Raw genomic sequence first — 8597 nt, 5'->3', positions numbered from 1 at the left:
TAAAAAAAAAAAAAAAATTACCCACTGTACAAGGTCATCTTCCGGCAGACACAGGTAAGAACGGGGACAGACAGCAGGCACAAGGTCAAGACCTGAGGTCAGGACCCTATGCTACCTCCTCCCTGCCGCCCCAGGGACCTGAAGAGCAACCTCAACAAATTAAACCAATAAATAGGAGCAGGAGTGGGGCCGCGGGGAGGATCACACTATAAATAAGACAGTCCGCCACATGACCCCGTGAGGCTCTTGAATTGCTTGTGCAGGAACATGTCCAGATGAGCACCCACCGTGAGATGCGGGGGGCAGAGTCCTGTACCACTGACACAGCCCTCCTGGCTTTGACAGGGCGGGTGGGATAGCTGCCTCTGGGAGCAGTACAGGGCCCTTTGGTCTTGGTCTTGGGGTCAAGCTTTCACTCTGTGGGTGGACAAGGCCTTGATCAAGGGGGCCTTTTTGGGTTTGAACTGTTCAACATTCATATGAAACTATTGAAAATATCATGGATTGGGTTAGGTGCACCTTAGACCTCAAACTAGTATCTTTGCTCTTGAACACTCTAAAAAGATGTTGTGCAGTAAATTCACTTAATGCAATACATTCTTTGATTTCTTGGCTGTTGCTGCTTGGTTGTGGATCCAAGCAAGATGACGTTTTTGACAACTTCAATCTTTTCTCCATTTAACGTGAAGTTCTTTATTAGTCATTCCAGTTGTGAGAATTTTTGTTTTCTTTACATTGAGGTGCAATCCATACTGAAGACTCTTTGATCTTCGTCAGTATTTTAAGTCCTCTTCCCTTTCAGCAAACAAGGTCATATCATCTGAATATTGCAGGTTGTTAATGAGTCTCCCTCCAAGCCTGATGCCATGTTCTTCTTCTCGGATTATTTGTTCAGCATGTGGAGCTGTGGGTTAATGTGCCAGACTGAAAAGCCGTTTGAACTGCAAGATCGGCAGTTCAAGCTCACCAGTGGCTGCTAGGAAACCCTATACAGGGTCACTATGGGTCGGAACTGACTCGACGGCACTTAACAAGAACAACATACTTGGCATACACCTTCCTGATTTTAAACCCTTCAGTATCCCCTTGTACTGTTCTAACAACTGTCTCTTGGTCTATGTACAGTTTCTTCATGAGCACAATGAAATGTTCTATTATATCTATTCTTCACAATGTTATCCATACCTTATGATCCCTGCAGTCAAAAGCCTTTGTATAGTTAATAAAGCATAAGTAAATAACTATCTGGTATTCTGTGTTTTCAGCCAAGATCCATTTGACATAAAAAATGATACTCCTAGTTCCATGGTTCTCTGTCAGTATTGTTGTTGTTAAGTACTGTGGAGTCGGTTCTGACTCATAGTTACCCTGCACAGTTACTATACTGATTTAATCGCTGGACATCCCTAGGGAGTCTAAAATAAATTGTCTGCTCTTCTTTCGCTGTTTCCTATAGGTTTATATTGCTTCAGGATCCTTTTAATTATCTATGTAAGTGTTCTGTCTTTAGATCTACAAACTGGGGAGAGCTCATCCAGATCCATACCACCACTTCATTTACCATCTGTTTGATGACACTCATTCAATATCTCTAGCCTGGCCTTTCTTTGGAGCTATGTTGTTAAGTGCCATGGAGTTGGTTTCGACGCACAGCAACCCTGTGTAGGATTTCCAACGAGTGGCTGATGGGTTTGAACTGCCAACTTTGCAGTCAGCAGTCTACAGCACCATCACCCTGGAAATCTTTATATGAATGTCTTTTAGATGTTTTAATGTAACAATTCATTATTGCTGTCGAACCTCTGCTCACCACTCTCTAAAAAGTCCCGTCTGCTGCTGAGCAGTTGCTTGTATGGAACAATGGCACCATCATCTATTCTGTTTCCCAAGCCAGAAACCTGAAAGGTTATCAAGATTCCTTCCTTTCCCGTTCTCTCCACAATAATCTCTGTGTTTTGCTAATTCCACCTAATTTCTCCTCTTCATACATGGTGTTTCCCTCATTGTTGCTTAAATAGACGAATGCAAGTCTCCTGTTCTATTCCACTTTGCTCTTGCCTTTCTCCAACCATCTTCTGCATCAACATCAGAGTTTTTTGTTTCATTTTTTTCTTTTTACTGTAAGTTGGAACTGACTCAATGACATCTAGTCATAATACAAGCATAATCAATCACTCCACAAGAGAAAGATGTGGCAGTCTGCTTCTGTAAAGATTAGCCTTGGATACCCTTATGGGGCAGATCTACTATGTTCTATAGAGTGGCTATGAGTTAGAATTGGCTTGATAGCATGGGTTTAGTTTTGGTTTGAAAACACAATTGCCATTCAATACATATTGAATATTAGTTACATTGTAACTACAACTAAGCAAAGGCAACATTAGGCATCATTAATAGTGTTGTTGTAGTTGTTAAGTGCCATTGAGTTGGTTCTGACTCATAGTGACCCTGGAGAGTGTTTCCGAGGAGTGGCTGGTGAGCTTGAACTGCAGAAATGTTAGTTCTGGGCACCATCTTTGGAAATAGTCATTGAGGAAGTAGAATTTCTACTTGGCTAGTGTAGGATCTCGAAGCTCTGGTAGCGTAGCGGTTACGAATCAGGCTGCTAACCTCAAGATTGGCAGTTTGAAACGAGCAGCTGTTTCGCAGAAAAAAGATGAGAGTTTCTGCTCCCGTACAGATTTGCAGCCTTGGGAACCCTATACAGGGTCACTATGAGTGGGAACCGACTCCACGGTACTTAACAGTGTAGGACCTAGTAATGCAGAGATAATATTAAATGCTTTAGACTCTATAAAGGACTAGAGCAGAAGCAGCTGACAACAAGCTACCCAGTTCCTCCATGAGACCTGAAGTTCTGCATCAAGGTGTTGAGTCATCCCAGTATGTCTTCATCAGTGCAGAAATGTATTGCAACTTATTTGTATTAAGCAAAGTTGAAGTCCTGAAGTTTGCAACAATTTAACTTCTACTCTCCTATGCTCTTTTAAACTGAAGTGGATTCAAGATTCTGTCCATAATGTGGCTCCTCCTACTTACAGTCTAATAAGATACATTGTTTTAAAGTGCTGTCAAGTTGGTTTTGACTCATAATTACTGTCCTGAGGAGTGACTGGTGTGTTTGAACCGCTGACCTGGCAGTTAGCACTCCAGTACTTATTCTATAGTGCCACACCAGGACTTCCCAATGATATATGTTGTTGTTGTTGTTGTTGTTAAGTGCCATAGAGTCGGTTGGTTCAGACTCACAGTGACCACGTATAGGGTTTCTGAGGAGCAGTTGGTAAGCTTGAATCACTGAACTTGCCAATCAAACACACCTTGTGGTTGAGTGCTTATCCTACATCACCACACCAATAATGTGTACACCCAGGAAATTGGGTGTGGGTCACAGTCTACCTACCCAGGAAGAATATTGAGCCTGTGAACATTATCTATTTTCTAGGTGTTAGAGGCAAATATATAGAATTGAAATTGCAGGGACCATGACTTCTCATTTTTTATCTCTCCCCATAGTTGTAGTGAACAAATTCTTTTTTTTTTTTAATGTTTTGTTGTGAATTATGTGATAGTTTACATGGGAGAACATTAGCTTTACATTCATCCTATCATATATAGTTTCATTACCATGGCAACAATCCCCTCCGTGCATCATCAACCAACCAAAGGGTATACCCTGCAAGCCTGCCCCCTGGTTGTCAGCACACAGCCCTCTCTGGGTCTAAAGTCCCCAGCTGCTCCATCTCTCCACGTCATCTTCTCTTCCTCCATCTCTGGCATCACTGCTTCTCTGGGTAGGGTCCCGCTATCCGCTCTTCTTCCTTGATGGTCCCAGGGACCTCCGCTCCTAGACTGCAAAGTCATCACTCCTCTCCTTTTGCTACAAAACGTCTTCCTTTACATCCAACCCTCACAATCAGTCCTGATAACAGTTATTCACTATTGTATCACAAGAGACCTATCTGCATCTCCTTTCATAAGCCCCGCCCAGACAAATTAGATACTACTCAGTGGATAGTCTACCTATCTTCCTTCCTCTGCACCCTCTGGATCTAGGTTCCCTCTTGAAAGCTTGTAAGCCAGTCACTTCTTTTCTTTGTAGCTCCCCTCCCCCATTTTGGGTAGCCAATGTCCAAGTTGCCCATCTGTCTACTCTGTGTATGAAGGGGGTGGGAATGATCCTTGCTGTAAAGATCTGTTCCCTCTTTTGAGCTACTGCATCCATAGGTGTAAGTCAAGTTCATCAAATTGTATCGGTTTACTCTTTTTGTCCTCTTCTTTCTTCTAGTTGAGCTCTGATCATCCAGTCATTGAAGCCAGGTCAAGTGGGTATCATCTGCAAGTGTGGGTGTTCTTATGCATATGCCCTCTCTTCTTATTAGCTGGATGCTTCGCTCTCCACTCTAGTCCTATGTGGCTATGTCACTGACTCTGGGCCCAAGAGTCCCCAGGTCTTGCCACACTGTTGGCCGACCAGGTCTCCACCCAGGTTCACAGGAGTCTATTGAACATGGTAGGGCTTAGCTTGAAATTTCATTGCTGTTTTTCCCTCACTTCCCCTTATCGGTGACGAACATGGTCACCAATCAGAGCGTGTATTCCCATTGAGTCTTAGTCTTGGAAGGGGGTTTGCCCTGAGGGGACCCGACCACTTGCCTTGATTTCTCCTGGGTGAACAACTTTCTTGTTTTTGTAGTAGTCAGTTGTACTGCCATTATCGTTTTGTATTTTTCCTGTCAGTCTTTCTTTCAAGAAGTATCTTCTGTTCTTCTAGCTGCTCCAGGCTGGTCTGCTTGTCCTTTCAGTGAACAAATTCTTGAAGAAAGATGAGAGTAAAGGTTTGTGGATCAATCAGTGGGAGTAGGAAAGGAAGAGAGAGTAGAAGAAAATGTGACTATTAACAACAATAACAAAAGAATGAAGAGAAAAAGCAAAGAAATAAAGTAAGCAGGCTTATTTACTTTTTCATAAAGTTGTTGTTGTTAAGCATTGTCAAGTCAGTTAGACTCATGGCTACCCTTTATAGGGTTTCCAAAGAGCAGCGGGTGGGTTTGAACTGCTGGCCTTTTAGTTTGCAGTTCAGTGCTTACCCTACAGTGCCACAGTAGGAGTCCTTCTCAGAAAGTGGTAGATCTTAATTGGAATCAATTTTAATCAACATACAAAACAAAACAAATCCCAACAGAAACAAAGAAACAGCAAAAATGACCACCCCAGAAATTGTTGTTGTTAAAGTGCCGTCAAGTTGGTTCTGACCCTGTATGTTTCCAAGGAGTGGCTGGTGAGCTTGAACTGTCAACCTTGCAATTCAAATGGACTTTGCAGTTTAGCACTTTAACTCTCAGTGCCACACCAGGAGTCCACCTCAGAAATTAAAGCTGCTTAAACAGGGACTATGAGAAACTGGGTAAAATGACTTCAACTTCCTGTTCAAATGTTTTTTCCAAGATTCTAGGTTTTATTTCCCAGACAATGCTTTTATTTTTCCTTCTTCTTGTTAAGTGTTATCAAGTTGGTTCTAACTCATAGCAACCCTATATAGGGTTTTTTAAAAAAAGTTTTTATTGTGATAGTTTACATTGGAGAACATCAGCTTTATGTTGCTTCATTGCAATGATTAAAATCTCCTCCGTGAATCATCATTCAAGAGTATTTGTTTCCATTCCCTGTTTTTTATTTTTATTTATTTATTTATTTATTTTTTTGGGGGGGAGTAATGTACACAGAAATACCCAGTAATATATAATAATTTAAACCACCAAAAGGCACATTCTGCAAGCCTGCCTCCTGGTTGATAGCACCCAGTCCCTCTCTTTCCATGAGTCCAGAGTCCTCAGCTACTCCCTCTCTCCATGTCCTCATCTCTGCCTCCATCTCTGGTGTCACTACTTCTCTGGATAGGGTCCCACACTCTGCTTGGGCTCTTCTCTCTTGATGGTACTAGAATCGTCTGTTTCTGGACTGTAAGATTAACTGCTTCCTTGTTTTTGTTATAAAACTTCTACCTGTAAACAGTAGTGACAGTCACAATTAGTCATAATAAGAGTTTCTCATTATTGAATCATATCCCTAACTCTTTTCACCAGAACCATCTAGACAAGATGAAAACTATTCAGAGGGGACTCTATCTTCCCCCCAACACTCTTAAACTCCCTCTTGAAAACTTGTAAGCCAATCACTTCATGACTTTATCACCCCCTCATTTTAGGTAGCCAATGCCTATGTTGCCTGTCCTTATCTACCCTGTATACAGATGGGATAGCACTGATACTTGATGTGAAGACTCCTTCCCTCTCTGTTGGTATTTAGAGCTACTACCTCCTGAGCAGGGGCTCTAGTAGTATAGTGGTTACGAATTGAGCTGCGAACCTCAAGATCAGCAGTTCGAAACTACCAGCTGTTCCGCGGGAGAAAGATGAGGCTTTCTGCTCCTGTAAAGATTTACAGCCTCGGAAACCCTGTACAGGGTTGCACATAACCACCGCAGCACACAACCACCTCCACGTGTATAGGTCAAGTTCATCAAATTGTAGCATTTTACACTTGTTTCCTTTAGCAAAAAAAAAAAAAAAAAATTAAAAAAAATCTTCCTCTAGTCGAATGCTGACTATCAAGCCATTGAGGCTAGGTCAAATGGGTACTATCTGCAAGTTTGGGTGTTCTTGTGCATATCTCCTAATTTCTTATCAGCTGGATGCTTTACTCTCAGCTTTAGCCCTCTGTGGCTATAGCCTTGTCCCCAACAATGCTTTTGACTATATAGTAAGCATGTAATGAGTATTTATTGTATAACTATAGACTCTAAATAACATCAAAGCAGAAATAAAATTATATTTCTGCTTAAAATGTTTATATTACTTTCTTAATTGAATCTTCATAGTTTTGTGGAGAGATTAGCCACTGGATTTGTAAAATTTGTTTCAGTTTGCTCCATTGCAAGATGCACAGTCACTTCACTGACCCTGGACAGACAGTGGTACCTTGCAACAAAAATAATACGTTTCTGGGTTTGATTCTAGATATAATATATATTTAAAACAACGTAAGATGCTAGTTTTGGGGGAAAAATTTTTTTAAAATTGTTTTTCCGTAAGAGAATTGAGAGAGCTACTATATTTTGTGGAGATCCACAAGGTTTGAGCTGCTGAAACACACAAGCAAAGGCCAAAGCTGAAGAAAGTCAGAAAGCAAAAGTTACAACAGTAACCCCTACCCAAATAGTTCAAGTTGTGAAACTCTTAATTTTTTGGTCTTTCAAAATATTACTACATAAGAAACTTGATTATCTGAGCAAGTCTATTTAGAACTGTTCTCTGCTTAGTTGGTGTATGTCTAAGGTCAAAGGCAGTGACTTTTGCTTTCCTGTGCATTACCCTGCTTGTTATTGTTAAGTGCCCTTAAGTTGGTTCTGACTCATAGCCATCCTGGATAGGATTTCCGAGGAGCAGCTGGTGAGATTGAACCACCGACCATGCAGTTCAAACGACTTTGCAGTCTGATGCATTAGCCCACAGCGCCACACCAGGACTCCATGTTACCCTGTTTAGTGCTTATTATATATTACTTTGATTTCACAAACAGAGAGTATATGAAAAGCAGAAAAGTTAGGTAACTGACTTTCATTTTAAAATGTCAACATTTTAGTCGTTTATTTTTATACTATTTTCACTTCTAGTCTAACATTTTATCTATTGACATTCTCCTAAATGAGAGCTTCTGTACTGCTTTTTGGAAGAGAACTGATTTTACACGCAGAGGAGGAGAATTGAATGAAAAACGTACTTAAATTTTTATAACAATTAGGCACACTCTCCTTCCTGCCCCTGTGATAGGGCACAATTCTGTTTGTACAGATAATAGACTAAGTCTTACTGTTAAGTACAATAAACATTTGTCAGTCGATCTGTTTGGTGTAACTGTAAACCTTGTTTTCAGACCAGTAAAATTCTACATTCACATACATCCCAACTTGCTCTCTGCAACGTGGGGAAAAAAAATTCAAAAGAGCATCAGAGAAGATCAACCACTATAAGAGCTTTCCACATGTGCAACAGCAACTTAATGGCTCAGAGTGAAAAAGAGCAGCGGGAAAGAAACTCCATCAAAGGTGCCAGAGCAAACTCCCTGAGGCTTAGTGATTGCAGCCTAGAGGGAAAGATAAGAACCAGGGTTAGAAACACAGCAGCAGGGTATGTTTCAATCCACGCTGCGCTGGTAACAGACCACACATGGGCATTATACTTGCAGGAGTCCCTAGCGCACCCCTCCCCCACCTAGAATCACTGGGATTCCACTGGTGGAATTAACACTGGGGCCCAAGAGAGACAACTGGTGGCGTCTACTGCCAACAGCGCCTTTGACAGAGGAGAAAGGCGCCTGGGGGACGCCGTCCTCAGCACCGCAGGAAGCCTTCTCCCGCACTCAGGTGGGCGGGTGTCAAGGGCCGAAGAGGTGCTGGGCTAAGGAGGAGCGCCCCCTCTCCCAGCGACCCCCGCCAGCCCCGCCAGGGGGAGCGTTTGTGCCCGCAGCCCGCCGCGGGGAGGGGCGGGGTGCAGGGCGGCGGTCGGCTCCGGGCTACCCGCCCGCGTCCCCACCCC

Source organism: Chrysochloris asiatica, unplaced genomic scaffold, assembly GCF_000296735.1.
Source record: "Chrysochloris asiatica unplaced genomic scaffold, ChrAsi1.0 scaffold00325, whole genome shotgun sequence".
NCBI classification, from domain to species: Eukaryota; Metazoa; Chordata; class Mammalia; order Afrosoricida; family Chrysochloridae; genus Chrysochloris; species Chrysochloris asiatica.
This window is presented reverse-complemented; position numbering follows the sequence as displayed.